The sequence below is a fragment of the Cupressus sempervirens genome, chromosome 1, assembly GCF_028749045.1.
Source record: "Cupressus sempervirens isolate cs-2001-9-10 chromosome 1, ASM2874904v1, whole genome shotgun sequence".
Lineage (NCBI taxonomy): Eukaryota > Viridiplantae > Streptophyta > Pinopsida > Cupressales > Cupressaceae > Cupressus > Cupressus sempervirens.
The window spans coordinates 46,546,602-46,566,635 of NC_143118.1; the positions used below are offsets into that span (position 1 = coordinate 46,546,602).

Below are 20,034 nucleotides of genomic sequence, written 5' to 3' on the forward strand. Positions count from 1 at the left end.
TTTTTTTGAATCCATTAAAATGATATTTAATTATTATTTTGTTAAAAATTATAAATACTATTTTTATCCTATATAATATTTTAAGCAGTATTAATGAAACTAGCGGTACTAGTAGCTAGTCCTCTTCGAAAAAGAAAAGTAGAGGATGAGGGTGGAGAAACTACAAGTGGGATTGTAAGGAAACCCTACAAAGTCAGGTGCGAGAAATTAGAATGATGTGTTTGGAATTGGGCGTGGTTTTGCGTCCTACTTTTTCATTGTTGAGATCAAACTCTAGGGTTTTGACTAGCCATGTTAGTGTTCCTTCTAGCAAGTTTTTGAGTAGGATTAGCAATAATCAAGTGCAAAAAGTTGAAGTTGATGGTGTGCATTTTACATTCCGTTTGAAGCCGAAAGTCGATAGCCTGCCAGAAACTATGGTGGTTTTGGATCAGACAACAAAGTGTGTTTTGTACATGACTACAAGGCCAACTGACATTAAAATGCCCTACGAGAGGATGCTCGAAAATCAAGTTGAATTTGGAGCCGTTGATAATCGGTCTAGTGGTTTTCTTATTTTGGCATTGGTATGTTTCAGTTGGTATTTATTGACAGTACACATACATATAATAAACTTGAAAAACAGTCATCAAACTGATTAGCATTAGTATTAAAAAATATCTAACTAATGTTATACCACAGAAGCTCTAATTGCATAATGTACATAATTATGAATTCTATCAAGAAGTTTAGTTACTCATGTGGTCAATACTAAAAGAGGATGGTCCTTGACAAGACTGTCCATCTCTTCAAAATTGTCACTGCTAATTTGACTCGAAATCACACAGTTAAATCCTGATAGCAATATCACAGTTTGACTTGCTGTAGAAATTATCTTCTACTTATCAATTGATGAGCCTAAGGGTCTTTCTAATGAATGGTTCATAAGGCACAAAACTTGGTGAAGGTTTTGCAAATGGGGTTGCAAGCTTTGGGTTTAACCATGGAGAAAACTTCGTAGTTAAGTGCACTTAGGCTAGAGTAGTACTGGGATGGGTGACCTCCCAGGAAGTCCTGGTGCTTCACCCCAATGAGCATCACCTAGATCCAATGAGTGCTAAGTGTTCCATTTATTCTCATGAGAGATGGATTCATGTTCAATCACTACTCATGAAACATGGGTCAATGAGTTTGACTTGAAATCACATAGTTAAATCCTGATAGCAATATCACAAAATGATATACCTGTTTGGCTGCTGAAAAATTTTAGCATTCGAGTTTTTAAGTTCTACACAGTCTGTAATAGTTGATGAATATCTTTTTTAATAGAATTGTGTAAAAATTTATCCTAAGTAGGAAACTATCGCCTAAAACTCTCAAATGTATTTTTCGAATGTTACCATTTTAATTACATTTACTTTATGTAATAATAATTATTTTTCTTCACTATATTTATTTTGAATATAGTATTTTAAATATAAAAATGTTAATATAATATTATTTAGAAGGTGCAAATTTTTATATAATTAAAATGTGCTAGTGTTAATCATAAAATGGGTCAACTATATGTGTATTTGTGTGGCGAAACACATTTTCCATAGCCCCACACCCTCCCCTCACCCACCCCCACTCTTCTCTACCCCTTCTCTCCTTATTTATCCCTTTCTCCATTGTAGACATAAAACAAGCATGTTGGTGATAATTCAAAGTTTTTATTTTAAACATTCATGAAAATTGATGCATATTTCTTTTGAAGCTATCACTTGTCCATTAGATTTATATAATTAAAATGTGCCAATAACAATCATAAAGTGGGTCAACTATATGTGCATTTGTGTGGTGAAACACATTTTCCATAGTTGTGTTAAAAAAACGTGGAAGACATGCACTCTACTCTATCTGGGATGTACATATTGACATTAGATTATCTTTACATTGTTTACATTTGTTATTATTATAATGTTTGATATAAATATATATGTTTTTCATTCATAAATATAGAAATTACTTTTTACATATTTATATATATTTAATGTTTAATGTCTCTTTATCTCTTCTTCTTTATCAATCTCCTACTATCTTCCCATCTAATTTTAACTTCCTCTCTTCTTTATCTCTAGACATCTCCCCTTCTCTCTGTCTTTCTTACCCCCTCTAATGGACCTTGCCCCACACCCCCCTCCCCCCCTCATCCACCCCAACTCTTCTCTACCCCTTCACTCCTTATTTATCCCTTTCTCCATTGTAGACATAAAACAAGCATGTTGGTGACAATTCAAAGGTTTTATTTCAAGCATTCATGAAAATTGATGCATATTTCCTTTGAAGCTATCACTTGTCCATTAGAACATTTGCTAGTTAAAAAAATCCTTTTCTCAATGAACTATTGATTAACCTCATCCTCATTTACTACATAAATGCATGTGAAAAAGACCTTTTTTTTGTTTTATTGACTTTTCACCAATTTTTTACACACTTGTTGCACACCAAGATCATTTCCAACATCAAATGTCCTGGCATTTTCCAACTTTGTCAACTAATAGGTCAGAATGCTACAAGATCAAGCTACCAATGGAAAACCAACACTCCTAAAATTTTACAATTTACCTATCTCTCATACTCTTATGTTTAGGTGTTTGTATTCATCTCTATATTTATCTTCTTCATTGTATTCATATCTTATTTGAAGATTCTTGATCCCTTCATCCCATTCACTATTTTTCTTCCCACTTCTCTCCACAACTATTTATTGTACTGATTTTTTACCCTCTTTATCTTCATTTCTACTTTAAAAATGCTTGCTTTAACTAGCAACTATGTTGCATTGTGTCTCTTGTTTATAAATGAAATAGTTTGACAAAATTTTGCATAACTCTGGATATGTGGGCATTTAAATAAATTTTTTAACATTTTATTTTTAATACGTTGGTCAAAATAATGTTCTTCAACCATTTGACATGGTTGAATGATGTTGGATGCCATTTTGAAATTTTATTCCATCTCAAGCATGATCACCCTCTCGCTTAGGTACCACTAAACACAAGTTTGCATAACATGTCCATGACTTTATATTTTACAATTTTAATTTAATCATTCTAATCAAACAATCATAAGGAGAATTCATTTCCATCTACATAATTCAGTTGGTGGTAGAAAAGAAATCTAGTATTATACAATTATTCTAAGAGAATTTTTCATTGAAATTCAAAAGGGATGATAAAGGTATGTTATTTTTATGAATCAACAAATCTTCATTCCACATGGAATCTCTAATCCTAAACTATTTTATATAGGATTATGTCGGATACAAGATGAAAATGGAATTTATTGAGGTTCGTATAATTCTTATTAAGTTAGCAATTGATGAGGAAAAGTGTGAAGCGAAAGAGTTTGTATGAGATGGAGTGGCTATAGCTGTAGTGCTTGCCCCTAGGTCGCATTTTTAGTTATCATTGCCGAAGTCTTCTAGGGCTAGTTTTATGTTGATGGTTAGTAGCATAGTTTTGAGACTATTAGATAATGTGCTATGGATTCAGTTGATATGTGATAAGAACACTTAGACTCTACATTTCATATATGCATGATGATTATTGCATTGCTTTCATTTATTGATGATGATTAGATTGGATGGTTTATTATCACATGTGTTTTCTTATGGATACTTACCCCATACTTGCATGTGTATGGTGTGCGTGTTTGTTCCTTTCTGTATGGCATTTCTGATGTTGTTAAGGAAGGGAGTCATAGTCACCTACTAGTCGGAATCTACATGATGCACCACTTCCTACCATTGCCTGTTTAGCTTAGTATATATTGTGTATGTACATGCATGATTTTTATGCAGGTTGTAGGTATCGGGTATCGACTTCTCTGAATTGCTAGGATGAGCGTACCCTATCGTATTATCTCAATGGTAAAAGAGGGGAGATAAATTCTCAAGTCCAAATCCAAACCCTTTAAGCCATTTGTCCTAATTGAAAATTAGGACAAGTATTTGAGTTGAGTACCCTCCGAATACATTGGATGACGTAATTTGTGATATTAACCCTTGGTTTGATTTTGTATGTATTTTGACTATGATGGGTTTTCGTATTTTACCTTGTGAGTCTTTGAAGTATTTTCTATTAATTAAGCCTAATTAAAAGATTTAATTAATGTTTTAATTTAATGGAAAATTAATATGGTATTTTAATATTTATTTTATTTAATTAATTAAGAAATTAATTTAATAAAATAATTAAATTTGAAGATAAAAGTTATAATTTTAAAGTTGGAATGTGATAATATTTATTTAAATTAATAAATATTTCGGCATCTAAAGTTTCAAAAATAAATGTAAAAGTGGAAAAGATATTAAAATTATTAAAAGATTATAAGTTGCATGATGTGTGGATGAGATTAAAATATAAATATATTAAGATAAAAACAAGTGGAATTATTAAAGTTAGTGCATGAGATTTAAAAATAATAAATAAATTATATTGAAAAGAGTAAAGTAAATATTATATTAATTATATGCATTATTTTAATATTTAGGAGTTTGCGAATTCTCGAGAGTTGTCATGTAGACAACACAGGAGTTTGCACTCTAAGTATGCACAAGTTGTCTACACTTAGGAGTTAACATATTATTTGAGCACATGGTGTCTACAACCTTATGACTCGTCTAGAAGGTTGGAGTAGACTCATGCTTAGTTGTCATGCTTATCTTCTAGTTGTTTCTAGAGACATTCTAGATGCATCTTAGAGGCCTTTAAATAGAGGCTCTCCTAGTGTGCTTAGACAAGCTTCAAAGCTTACATGCATTTGAGAAGCTCATCTGCTTCTACATGCTCATTTGTTCCTACATGCTCCTATGCTTCTTCAAGCCCTTTTAGTCACTTGGAGGTTTCGGTTGGCTTGGATCTTGGAGGAATTGTGAATTGTTGGAGAAGGAAGGGATTTTTTTATGGACTTTTGAGGCATGGCAAATTAGCATTAGTGTCCAGTTGCACTCGTAATTTTCGCATATTCTATTTGCACTCTTTCTCTTCATGTCTTCTTCGTGACTGTTATATGTGTCTGAATATTCTCTGTGATTGAATCTTCAATCTTGAAATTAGAATCTAGATATATATGTTAATTTTTATTTGAATGTGAAGAAAACAATAGAAAACCGTAGCTTCAATTTAGAAAAGAAATTAGTTCTAAATCGGGTTTGGGTTCGAATTAGAATCGAATTGAGAAATGGATTTAAAAATGGTTTCAAAATTTATAGTTAAACCTATTAGATAGATTAGTGGGTATGTTTAGAAAACAAATATTTTAAAGAGAAAATTCTTAATTAGAAAAGCCCTTTTTGTTTAAATCTAAGTATATGTTCTCTTTTGTAAAATTTGCATATATATATATATATAGAAAATGTAATAATAATTGATAACAAATTTTGTATATATATATATATATATATATATATATATATATATATATATATATATATATATATACATACATATATATATACATACATACATATATATATATACATACATACATATATATATATATATATACATACATATATATATATATATACATACATATATATATATACATACATATATATATATATACATATATATATATACATACATATACGTATATACACATAAATATATACATATATACATATATGTATATATTTGCATAAAATCGCAATGGAGATTTATAAATTTCATATCGCATGAAAGCATTATTTGAAAACGTTATTTAAAAATGTGTTTAAAAAAAAATACATATAACATAGGGGCGGGTGGGGTTTATACCCACCGCACCCCACATCCACATTGAAATGTCGGCGGACCTGCTAATGCAGGGGGCCGCACGGCCTATGTAATAAAGCCTGTGGTACCTTGTCAGGAGGCTGCATGGCTTAAAAGGTATGGGTACCCTTTTTAAAAGGTTGACGACCCATATGTGGTCTCATGGTTTTTGAAGGCCGCAGTATAAATAAATATCGCTGTTGGGTGGAACATTCGATTTTAATATATGATTATACATACATACATACATACATACATACATACATACATACATACATACATACATACATACATACATATATATATATATATATATATATATATATAACTAACAAAAAAAGTTTATTTAAGTAATTAATCAAGACAAGAAAATTTCTAATAAGTGATAATAGAATGAGTTTTAAATGTTTAAGTTATCCATTATTTTGGGGTTCTCAATTGACTTATTGAAAATGATAAATGATAAATGATTAATAATAATTTGTCAAATATTATTAATAGAGAAGAGATTTTAATATAGTTTATATAGTGGACTTTTTATATTTATTTAATGTATATTAAATACTATTTAATATATATTAAATAATTTAGAGATAGTAATTTTATATTATGAAAATGATTTAAAATTAAGAGACTTAAATTTTAATGATATTGGATTGATAGGTAGTCATTGTTATATTATAACAATGCTATGATTTGAATTATTATGTTATTATTAATTCGTTATGTAAATTATTGATGCACCTGAATGGTGTTAAGAGTTAGTTAGATATTAACTAATGAAGTTTATGTAAGGTTTCTCTAGATTGATTAATTATAGTTTATTATTTATTAATGTTTGTTGGGTGTAGCAAATTATTAATAAATAATAGTATAATGGTCTTAATGATTATCGATAATATGGATTAATTAAGGAGACATTAGTATTCATAAAAGAATGATGAATGTGGTCATTATAGATTTATTAATAAGATTCCCAATATAGCTTGTTATTAAATGTTAACAAGTTATTATTATTGAACTATGAATATGAATATTTGTGTATTGGATTATGGTTGACTTTTGACGTACAAATTATAGTTAGTTATTAATCAATTGATATTTATTGGGTTCTTGGTATGGTTATGTAATTATTGATTAAATTAATTAATTAGAGTTAATTAAGTTTAATTAATAATTAAGATATGTAATAAAGTTTTAATTGATATGCTAATATCGATTCCTCTAGCGAAGTTGTAAAGTATTTATATCGAAGTAGATGAGTCTTATTCTAATGACTTGAATAATGACTTTAGATACTATAATGGCTGTCAATGATGATAACGATTAAATTAAAAGATTCAAATTTTAGTAATATTTAATTAATTTTTAATTGAGAACTATTAGAATGTTAAAAGGTCATGGATTGTGTACCTATGTTAATTGATTGATTTAATTGATCATTTTAATAAACACTTATTCGAAGACTAGTAACTGGGTCTCTTATAATATAACGAATAATGAGCCTTGATTTATGTTGAAAGTTTGAAGTAACATTGAAGAAGAGTTAATCAATTAGAATATGGATCATAGTTAAATAAAGAGAAAATTTTAATTAATGAGTAAATATCTATCCTTCAGTTATTCTTAGAATGTAATTTTTAATAATGGAAGGATAATGCTATCGGGGAAACAAACGGGTTGACTTGTAGGTCAAATGATTACTCTTAGTATACTTGAAAACAAAAACTGGAAACCTCTACACTTAATTCAAAACCAAAACCTGTGTTTGCATTGTGTATATTTTATGCTTCTTGTTTTGGGTTTTTGGGTTGACTAGTGTTGACCAGTCTTAGGTTGTTACCAGAGGCTCAGGGGTTATGAGATGTGATGGCATGTTGATCTTATTTGGTCTCGATCTTTATAAACCCAACCATGGTTATGTGATGGAATTCTCTATGACATGTTTGTATTTATTGATTGTTATTGCTTATCAGTCTTCTTGAGTGAAGCTGAGTTATATATATCTAAGACACTTGACTTAACCATTTTTGAGTCACCGATCAGTTATCCTTGGGATATTTTCCAATTGCCATGATGGGACTGAAGTGTTGATTTATTTCTTGATGATGTCATGTTGTGACATGTTTTGACTTGACCATTTTGGAGTCTTCGATCAATATGATTTTGAGATATATTTTGGCTATTGAGAACCAATGGATACTTTTGATTGTCAGTGATGCTTCAGTTGTCAATAGAGAGCTATTGTGGTCATGATTTTCTATGGATGCTTGCTCATGGAGATTTGATGCTTTATTGTGCATATTTGATGTTCTTATTATGGATTATCTTTTGTGATTTTGAGATTTATGATTCCATGAGCTTAGGGTAGGTTATCTACTTGTAGTGTCGGGAAGTGGCTTGCAATGGGGGCCAGGGCCCTAAGTGGCTGCCAGGGTAACTCATTGTAAGTTTTGTTAATAAGTGATAACATTTACACTAAATGGAGATTAAATGAACCTAAAAAGATAATTATTTTGGTTCTCGCCCATGCCTCGAGGGCTAGTATAGACTAGGATGGGAGTAGAGAGAACGCTTGGTTGTGACCTTGCATTCCATAGTATGCCTTGTCAGTATGAAAGGATACTAGTGGCTGCATGAGGATCAGTAGGGACCTGTGAATTTTAGTTAACTACCAAGGTAACTTCTACATGATATATGTGATGACACTTTCCTGCTTGCATAGTAGGTTCCTACATTTCATTGTGTGCCTTTGGGATTAGATGTCGGTTTTGTGATTGGAACCTTTGAGTTAGTATACTTTTAGGATTCCTGGACTTAGAGAGTACTTGTGTTATGTGATTTGATATTTTTAGTTTTGATTTGGGACTTGAGATTATCTCCTTAGCACGGTGGGAGTGGACCACTTAGGTTCCACGCGATCGTGTGGTAGTATTTATCACTCTTATCATTTGAGATCTGTCTGAGACACCATGGCTGATATATTCATTGTTGGCATCTTTCTTCATAGATTATGATGGTGGACAAGTATCCTCACATTGATGATTTGTATATGTTAGATAATGTTATCTTATGCTTTACTTGCATGTTAGATTACTTTTTGCATATGATGTAGGATGTTTTAGGAGTGACATTCCTACTATGTTAATATTGATGATCTCTTCGGTGCTTTGGGATGTTATGCACAGAGGGATGACTAGGATCCACGATTGTGTAATGATGTTATTTACGGTTGGGAGGAACTGTGCACTTAGTTATTTATGTTTGTGATATATGGTTATCTTTTATGATGGATGTTTATATCTTTTGTGATGATGTATCATGTATGACATGTGGTTTCATTATGTTATTTCATCATGGATTAATATTGGATGATGATGTAGTTTATTTACACGGATTTATAATCTTTCAAGCTTTCATACCATGTGACATGTACAGTGGATGATTGAGCAATCTATAAGGTAACTACTAAGAAGGACACTCGTATATGGTTTAAGAATGTTGGATGTATCATTGTTACTTCATAAGGATGTGATGTTGGATAATTAGTTATGTTAGATGTGATACAAAATTAAGGGATCCATGAAGAATGTAACTTGTTATGTTTACTTTCATGTTTAAAAAAAAAAAATGTTTGGCAAACTTAGTGAAATTTTAGGTTAATTCTTTGGATCCCTTGATGGGGCATTACAACAGCTGAGGAATAGTGCAATTATATGCAATGAATTTGTAAAGAAAAAACCCTCACATGACTAATTGCATGATATTACAAATTTTTCATTTAAATCTATTTATAGCTCAAAAAATATTTCAAAAAATGTACTATTCAAATCAACTCTTGAATTCGAATGTTGTACAATGTTTGAACCTCTAAAAAGATTAGTGATGTGTATATGCCATTATTCTATAAACAAATTCAATTATATGTTATCAATTTGAAATCTGTACATTAATTTTACATCTCTTAATTTTTTCTTTTGTAACAAAACCTATCGGCATACCCCTTGCACCTATTTCTAGTGCAAGTGCTACTAATTAAATAAAGGAAACATTGTTTGAGAAACATTGTAAGAGGATGAAGTCATTTAAAGGCATGCCCACACCCAAGTTGGGTTGTTTGGCATAAGCCGCCCCCTACGCAAGATTATTTATCATCCATGTCATCATGCAATACAAATATCCTAATTTTGTCATAACAAAAAAGATATATTGCAGTTTTTTTGTCTTAATCAAATAGATGTTCAAAATTGTCACATATATGGTGGCTACTATCTATGGTTCAAATTCATGTGTGTGTGAAAGTACAAGGAGGTGCAATAAATATCTCTTCTTTGGTACAGAGTAGGAGCTCATTAGATTCGACTTCTGCCTGTGAATACCAGCTATTTCCTGGTCGAAGAAAAGATAAAGATTATAATATGAATAGTTGTAATGGAGGGAATGATACAAAGAAGGGTGGTCACATAGTTGTGATTTCATACCCAACAACGGGCCACATGAATCCCATGCTCCAGTTCTCAAAGAATCTAGCCTCCACAAGCAATTTGCTCATTACGTTCGTCACATTCAATTACAATCACTGCAAAGTCATTCAGGCCAGTGAGTCTCTGAAGCGCCTGAAGCTGGACATACGCTTTGAATGCATTCTAGACGGCCTTCTAGAAGATGACCCCACTCTAGACTCGAACATAAATCCAGTAGTGTTCAAGCACATGCTAGACAACATGGACAGCTCAGGACTTGAACACCTGATCCGCTGACTCAATGCCCTCATGGGGGACAATTAGCCTTCGGTCTCCTACATAATTTACAATTTGTTCTTTCCATGGGTTCGAGATGTTGTGAATAAACTGGGCATCCCTCAGGTCTTGTTCTAGACGCAGTCCGCTGTTGTTTTCACCATTTATCACCACTTTCAAAACAGTCAAATTTTGACACTATTGCTCTCTTTCACTCTGTTTATTTTTCAAACTACTTAAAGCTTGTATCCTTAGCTTGTTTATCTCTGATTGTATATTTTAATCCCCAAAATCTAATTTTGTGATTGATGGCTTTTTTTTTTAGCATAAGGATGGGATTGCAGAAAAATGCCTAAAATCGTGGCAATCCCGAGGCTACCTTGTTAGTTTTGTTAGCTTTGGATAGCTGTTTGTCCATTTGCTATTTTTTAGCAAGTAATTATTTTGCTAACTAATTGGTTATATTAAAAACAAATATTTGTTAATTAATTGACCACTTTTGGAAACAACTAGAAATCGACTTGGTTAGGGTTGTTAAGTTGTTTTAATCTCAACCATCGATTGTAAATCAATCTCGATCGTTGGTTTACCAATAGGAGTAGTATAAAAGGAGGTCAGGGGGGCATTTGGAGAACATGAATTTTGGAGAAATGTTTGCAGTGTCAGCAAACAGTCTTGCAGTGTTAGCAAGGGCACAGTGTTAGCATGGGAATAGCAGTGGGAAATATCAGTGGGATAAATTAGGAGGCTATCGAAGTTCTGCTAGTAAGAGGCAAGAAATTTTGTATCTCTTAATTTGTTGAAGTTTAATATAATTCCTCATTTGTAGTTCTAGTTTTCCCTTAGGGGATTTTTTAGGGACAATTTGTCTGAAAATATTGTGTTAATTGAGTTGTTCATTTCTTTCTGTATTACATAATTGAAGTTGCAGTTGTGTTATTTTTCAATATTAGCTGGGAATTTATTTTCAACAGTTTAATAATTGTTTATGATAGGAGATTAATAATTAGTGACTGCAATAGTTAAATTTTTCGCATGATATCAGAGCATTGTTAAGGGTAGAAGAGTTTTTCCCTAGGAAAGAAATTTTGATCTCTTTAGATTTATTATTGCTTTAGTTGGTTTGAGAGATCAGGATAGATTGGATGGTGCCTCAAATTTTGGTGTCTGGAAGGCCAGAATTTCTTTATTGTTGGAAGAGAATGGTATCAAGGATTATGCTACCAGTGTTGTTCCTGTACCAACAGATGCAACCCAGCTTGCAGCATATAGAAAGGATGATTCCAAAGCGACGAGGATTATCCTTGATGGTGTCAAGGATCATATTGTTCCACATATCGCAGAGCTAGATATGAAAAAGAAGATGTGGGATGCCATTCTAAATCTATACCAAAATGCTACCACCAATAGGAAGTTGATTATCAGAGAGAAGCTAAAGAATACCTGGATGAATTAGGGAGAAGACATCACAAGTTACCTCACCAGGCTCAGACTTGTCAAGGATGAGTTAGTAGCTGTTGGAGATAGCCCTAGTGATGACGAGCTAGTGAGAATAGCCCTAAATGGTTTTACTAAACAATGGAGTGTCTTTGTTCAAGTTGTCAGTGGACGAGATACTTTACCGAGCTAGGATCGACTATGGGCTGATTTCACTCAGGAGGAGTTTAGACTAAGTCTTGTCAATGGGGCCAACAAGAGTCATAAAAATGAGGTGGAACAAGAGAACGTTGCTCTAGTGGGTAAAGGGAAAGCAAAGAAGGGATCTAGCCAAGGATCAAATTCACAAAGTGAAAAGAAGAAGGACCTTTCTAAGGTCAAGTGCTTTGGATGTCACGAGTTTGGCCACTATGTCAGTGATTGCCCAGAGAAGAAGAAGGGTAAGAAGCAGGTGGCAACTTCAGCAAGTGCAGAAGAACTCTCCAATAGAATGGAAGATGAGTTTGCACTCATAGCTTGTATGGTTAGCTCAACCTCACAGTGTGTTTGGTATATAGATAGTGGGGCATCATTTCATATGACAGGAGTTAGAGAATACTTCTCCAGTTACAAGGAGGAGGACACCAACATCCAGATTTCTATGGAAAACTTGTCCAAACTCAACCCTGTTGGAAAAGGGACTATTCAGTTTCAGAGGGAGAATGGAAAGATAATCCCACTTCATAATGTGTTATATGTGCCAGGCTTAAGTATGAATTTGATTTCTATATCTATTCTTTAGGATAGGGGGTATAATGTACTCTTTAGAGGGACAAATGTGTTGATTAAGCACAAGGATTGGAAATCACCCATAACTATTGGAGTTAGGAGTGGTCACCTTTATAGATTGCAGTTTGATACTCCTAAGGCACTTATGAGCAATAGTAATCCTAGAGATCTCGGAGAGCTATGGAATAAGAGGATGGGCCATATTCATCATGGAGCACTTCGATTGCTTCGTGAGATAGTGACAGGTGTTCCAGAGGTGAGCACAGAGCATGAAAATGTATGTAAGGGATGTGTGTTGGGGAAGTTTGCAAAAGCATCTTTTTCGAGGAGTGACACCAGATCTAAGGGTGTTCTTGATCTAGTACATTCAGATGTTTGTGGACCGATGTCGATGAAATCTCTCAGAGGATATGAGTACTATGTTACTTTTATTGATGATTTCTCTAGAAAGACCTGGATATACTTCTTGAAGACTAAGGATGAGATTTTTAGTCGATTCCAAGAGTTCAAGGCTCTTGTGGAGAACTCGACAGGAAAGAAGATAAAGGTTCTTTGGTCAGACAATGGACGTGAATACAAAGGAAATGTCTTCCATGAGTTCTACACTAGAGAAGGAATCAAGAGAGAATGGACTGTTCCTTACAATCCATAGCAGAATGGAGTTGCTGAGAGGAAGAACCATTCTATATCGGAGGCAGCAAGAGCTATGCTACATGACCAAGACATGCCCTGTTACTTATGGGTAGAGGCATGTAATATAGAAGTTTACATTCAAAATAGAGTTCCACACAAGGTGCTAGGGAAGATGACACCAAAGGAGGCTTTCACAGGGAAGAAGCTAGATGTTAGTCACTTCAGGATATTCGAGAGTTTGGCATATTGCCATATTCCTGGAGATACACGTACAAAGTTAGATCAGACTGCAGAGAGGGGGTACTTTGTTGGGTATAGTGAGACCTCAAAGGCATACAAGATTTTCATTCTGGGGACTAAAAGAATTATTGTCAGACGGGATGTCAAGTTCATGGAGGACAAGGCATTCAAGAGATCTAGAGTTTTGCCAGTAGATGATCAGAGTGAGTAGCCAACAGAAGCTCCAAGACCAAGTCAAGAGCAACAAAGCTCAAGTACAGTTACCAGTACGAGTGTAGACTCAGTTAGTGAAGATTCACAGAGTATGGAGCACTAGGTGCAATAGGAAATTCATCTAGAAGACTTAGAGGTTAACATTTCATCCTCTACAGTTGGCAGGGGTAACCATGTGGTTCCAGATACACAAAGGGATACTCAAGAGTTTGTGGGAGCTCCTAGGAAGAGTACTAGACAACAAAGACAACCAGCCAAGTTCAATGACTATGTGGCATTAGTTAGTTAGTTGGTAGATAGTGAGCCTTCTAGCTATCAGGAAGGTGCAAAACATCAGGTATGGCGAGATGCTATGGTTGAAGAATATTCTTCGATAATGCAAAATGATGTGTGGGAGGTAGTACCTAGACCAACAGATAGGGTTGTAGTTGGATCACACTGGATCTATAAGATAAAGCATGGTGCAGATGGTAGCATCGAGAAATACAAGGCGAGGTTTGTGGCAAAGGGGTTCTCTCAGAAGGAGGGAATAGACTATGAGGAGACATTTGCTCATGTTGCCAGGTATACTCTATATGAGCTATGATCTCACTTGCAGCACAAATGGGATGGCAAATCCATCAAATGGATGTCAAGACAGCATTCCTAAATGGTGAGTTGAAGGAGGAGGTATACATAGAAAAATCAGAAGGCTTTGTAGCACATAGCAAAGAGACCCACATGTGCAGATTGAAGAAAGCATTGTACGGACTCAAGCAGGCTCCTAGAGCGTGGTATGAGCGCATTGATACATACTTGCAAAAAATGGGCTTTGTGAAGAGTGAAGCAGATGCTAACCTCTACTACTTGATGGTTGGGGGTGAGATTCTCATTCTTGTTCTTTATGTGGATGACCTATTTCTTATAGGTTCACTAGGGCTCATAATGGATTGCAAGAGGAACCTTGTAGAAGAGTTCAAGATGAAGGATTTAGGACTTATGCACTACTTTCTAGGCATGGAAGTGTGGCAGACAGATGGGGAGATTTTTCTTGGTCAAGGGAAATATTGCATTGAAATCTTGAAGAAATTTGAGATGGAGGATTGCAAAGCCATGTCTACACCCATGATCATGAATTGGAGGAGGTAGATACAACTAAGAAGAAAGATGTAGATCCCACTTTATATACACAGTTGATTGGTTCGCTTATGTATTTGGTCAACACTAGACCAGATATAGCATTTATAGTAAACTCTCTTAGTCAGTTTATGGTTGAACCAAAGAGAATGCATTGGATAGCGGCTAAGCATGTGCTACATTACTTGCATGGTATAGTCGAGTATGGGATCAGATATGTTCGACATGAAGGTATCAGGTTGATAGGCTATACTGATGCAGATTGGGCAGGAAGTACAATAGACAAAAGGAGCACTTTAGGGTGTTGTTTCAGCTTGGAATCAGGAGTTGTATCTTGGTTCAACAAGAAGCAGAAGTTTGTGGCTCTAAGTTCAGCAGAAGCAGAATACATAGCAGCTAGCATGGCAACATGTGAAGCTATATGGCTTTGAAAGTTGTTAGTAGCCTTGTTTGGTCAGAAGGTTGAGACTACTGTGATACATTGTGACAATCAGAGTTGCATCAAGTTGTCTGAGAATCCAGTGTTTCATGATAGGTCTAAACATATAGAGATCAGATATCACTTCATCAGAGATTGTGTACAAAGGGGAGTTGTTCAACTACAGTACATACCTACAGAGGAGCAGGTAGCAGACATTCTGACTAAGGCATTGGGGAAGGCAAAATTTATCTTCTTCAAAGATAAGTTAGGTGTCCTGCAGAATAGCTTCCTCACTAAGAGGGAGTGTTAGTTTTGTTAGCTTTGGACAACTGTTTGTCCATTTGCTTTTTTTTAGCAAGTAATTGTTTTGCTAACTAATTGGTTAGATTAAAAACAAATATTTGTTAATTAATTGACCACTTTTGGAAACAACTAGAAACTGACTTGGTTAGGGTTGTTAAGTTGTTTTAATCTCAACCGTCGATTGTAAATTGACCTCCGCCGTTGGTTTACCAATAGGAGTAGTATAAAAGGAGGTCAGGGGAGCATTTGGAGAACATGAAGTTTAAATAAACATTTGCAGTGTTAGCAAACAGTCTTGCAGTGTTAGCAAGGGCGTAGTGTTAGCGTGAGAATAATAGTGGGGAATATCAGTGGGATAAATTAGGAGGTTGTCGAAGTTCTGCCAGTAAGAGGCAAGGAATATTGTATCTCTTGATTTGCTAAAGTTTAATATAATTCCTCATTTGTAGTTCTGGTTTTCCCTTAGGGGTTTTTCCAGTGACAATTTGTCCGAAAATATTGTGTTGTTCATTTCTTTCCGTATTACATAAGTGAAGTTGCAGTTGTGTTATTTTTTGATATTAGCTGGAAATTTATTTTCAGCAGTTTAATAATCGTTTATGATAGGAGATTAATAATTGACTGCAATAGTTAAATTTTTCACATTCTTGAGCTGAGATCGACCGATTTACCGTCGGTATTCTTGGGAACAAGAGGATTCATAAAGTATTAACTACGGCAATTGGACGTTGTGAAGGATGTCTCGTGGGTAATTGAGAATACGGTGTATGATCTAGAGTCTGAAATCATCGATTCCCTTAAATCAAACTCCCTCCCTTTTCTCCCAATCGGCCCTTCCATTCCATGGGCTTTCTTGCAGGATCCCAATTTGGAGGACAGACAAGTCGGTGCGAATCCATGGAAGGCGGCAGACAGCATGGAATGGCTGAACAAGAAAGCTGCCATGTTGGTGTTATACATTTCATTCGGCAGCATCTTGGTCCTGAGCGAAGAGCAGTTCAAAGAGCTCGCTTTGGGCATTCTGCAGAGTGGGAAGAATTTCCTGTGGGTGATCCGGGCCCCTCCAGGACACGATCACATTGGGGAGGTTTTGGCGGAGGGATTCATGGAGGAAACGAAAGAGAGGGGGTTGGTGGTAGATTGGTGTGCTCAACTGGAGGTGCTGTCCCATCCGTAGGTGGGGGCATTTATGAGCCACTGCGAGTAGAATTCGACTTTGGATGCTCTGAGCTTGGGGATCCCAATGCTCACATTGGGCGTTTGGACGGACCAGCCGACTAACTCAAAGTTCGTGAGCGATGTTTGGAAGACAGGGGTGAGAATGAGGAGGGGAGATGCTGGGGTGTGGGAAGGGAAGAGACGGAGAGGTGTATCAGAGCGGCCATGGAATTGGGAAGTGAAGAGGGAAAGTAGTTGAGAAACAATGCTTTGAAATGGAAGGAATTGCTGAAATCTACTGCAAGCGAAGGAGGTTCTTCTCACGGTAACTTGAATGCCTTTGTTCAAGAGATCGCTTCCAAAGCCACATGATTGTTCAGAGACTACAGAGCAATTGGGTATCGATCTCATCCAAATATGGATGATTCTTCTTCGATGTGTTGTAGACAATGAATGTTTGTATACAACACATTGTCAATGCAGAGAGCTGGCATGATCTTGAAGGCCCACAGGATTAATAATGATTGAATTTCTGTACCGTATAAAAAAGTCGTTTTCAAGTGTGGGCGGGTCGTCCAGCTTTTTGTACCATAAAAATCAGCCCATCTTTTTTCATTTTCTTTACACAAAGTTACTTTTGAGAAATATCAGTACTTTGGACAAAAGTCATTTTGCTTTGCTCAATTAATTAAAAATAGGTCAATAAATGAATGAATTAATTAGATCCAAGTAATTTGAATTTTATTTTAAAGACTTATATATGCCGGGGAGACAACCCAAAGCCACTTAGGCTAATTTCAGACAAATAAAACTTCCAATCTGTATGTCAAAAGTTGTCAAATTTTTCGATGAACTTCTGTAGGGCAGTAAAGAACTTTAAACTAATCTTTCAACTTTTCCACATTTACAAAGCTCTCTAGAGAACTAGGTGAGCTGGTCTAAAAGTGTCATTTTAAACCATTCGCCTAGAACCCATTATGTTCACTCCTCAAGAATTGCTCACGAAAAAAAGTACTTTTTAAACAAATGGACCAATCAACAACCAAGAAAGCTAAAAAATGATCATTTATTAGTACATGTATGATCGGTTATTAGTACATGTGCTATCATTTATTGGAGCCTGTTATGAACGGTAATTGGGAGTGATCTATAATAGTAGACATAAGAGTCATTGGAACATGGGCGGCCACTGGTCGTCTCCCTTATATAATTTTAGAAGTATTAATGACGATGCAAAGTACTCACGTGGACATAAAGTCAATAGTAGAAATACCCAATTTGAGAATGAAGAAGGCGATTGTGTTCTTTTAAAACTGTTCTGGAAGCAGATTTAGAATGAATAATAGTAGTAAGTACACAATATTGACCCCATTGTAAGTGTATTCACAGAAGTGAATAATTTTTCTTTTCAAATCCATGAGTCTGTTGCATGGAATACCAACGTTTTGTCCTCTCTCTATAGATGGTAACCGGAAATAGATTGGAAACATTATGTGGGCAGGCGTATGGGGCAAAATAACACTATCAACTTTGGATTTGGATTCATGCGCAGGGAGCATTTGTTGCTCTTTTTTGTGTGAGCCTACCGCTTGTTGTTGTGTGTGCATACATGGACAACATGTTAATTGCATTTGGTTAAGACCCTTTGATATTAATCCCAATTTGTTTGGTTGTGATTTCTCCACTGCTTTGTAATTCCATGTTCCCATGTGCTGGGTTCTGCTATTTAAAAGTGGATTAGGAATGGGAGGCTTTTCATTGTATTAAACATTTTTTCAAGCTTACTATTCCATTTGCATTAATAATTATCCCGTATACTACTTTAATCTATTAGAATTTGAAATATAAATATGAATTGCCTCCTTAGATATTGATTTTATTAAATTGGTGATTCATTTTTATTGAAGTTAAAGTTTTGCTAATTTTAGATTATAGATCATAAAATCATCAAATTGGCCATTCATTTCCATTGAAGCCAATTTGATTTGCTAATTTTTATATTATAGACCATAATGATTTTAATCTTTAAAAGAGTCTATAATTCATTGTATTTTAATGATTTTATGGTCATTGCATTTTTAATGATTCATTTTAGCTGAATCAATCTAATCTACTTAACTCTAATTAAGGAAAATTGATTTAATTTGATCACTTGTAATAAACATTCACTCTTCACTCTATCTCCTCCTTAGTGTGTATTAGTGAATTTTGCAATAATTGTGATATATAATCTCATTTTTCTTTTATCATACATTAAAAAAATCACCAAACTTCTATAATTGACATATGTAAAGGAGATATTTATGTATTGGATTAGTACTATAGACATTCTTAGTGTAAGGGTTCACATTTTGCTTTCTATTATGGTTGGGGTTATAGGCTAAGGTTTTCTTAGGGATATACCTAATTTATGATTAAAGTTAGGGCTATTATTAAAGGTAGGACAATGGTTTCAATTTATCTCAAAGCTAGAGGTGTATTTACAGTATGGGTTTTGATTATATATAGTATTATAAGTATGGTTTAGATCAATATGGCTTAATATATCTAAGATTCAAGGTTAATGTTGAGCAAGATTATCTTCCACATTAATAAGTTTACTTAAATTTAATTGAGGTCTATGATGGATAATAGTAAAAATAGAAAAAAAATTATAATCTCATTTGCTTCGATCCATCCATATTAAATCCTTAAAGCTTAAAAAGCTAAAACCTTAAATATTCCTTAGTCCAAACAAACCCAATATGCGTGTATGCTTTAAACTAAATAAACTTCAAATAACAATATAGGTATTTGAAACCCTAAATAAAATTGCTTTGATCGTTGGTGTAATGAATTAGCTCAATATGTGTTATTATCTAAACAAACAAACCAAATATTTTCCCAAATTGACCTTTAATATATCTTCGGCGTACCCATTGCACCACCTTAAGGTGCAATTGCTAGCTGATATTAATACTTAACATCTTGTTAAAGTCAAGTAGTTAGCCTAAAGATGTTGGGTATGTAATTATGCAAGATCAGTTTTAATGTGGTTTGTAATGTAAAAAGGTTAGATGAGAGATTTGTTATTGGTAGAAGTTTGTGAAGAAAAAATATTGTTTATTATCTACATTTATCTTGTATTTTTTTTTTAAATTATAAAATACAATATAAAAATTAATACTAACAAATACATTACATTATATAAATAAGTAAACATGATTAGAAATCAAATTTAATAAAT

At 34.1% G+C, this 20,034-nt stretch overlaps 1 pseudogene; it reads left to right on the forward strand.

The window, feature by feature from the left end:
- The first annotated feature begins 215 nt into the window (after positions 1 to 215).
- Positions 216 to 17,180, forward strand: LOC149576098 (UDP-glycosyltransferase 74D1-like; annotated as a pseudogene).
- The last annotated feature ends 2,854 nt before the right edge of the window (positions 17,181 to 20,034 follow it).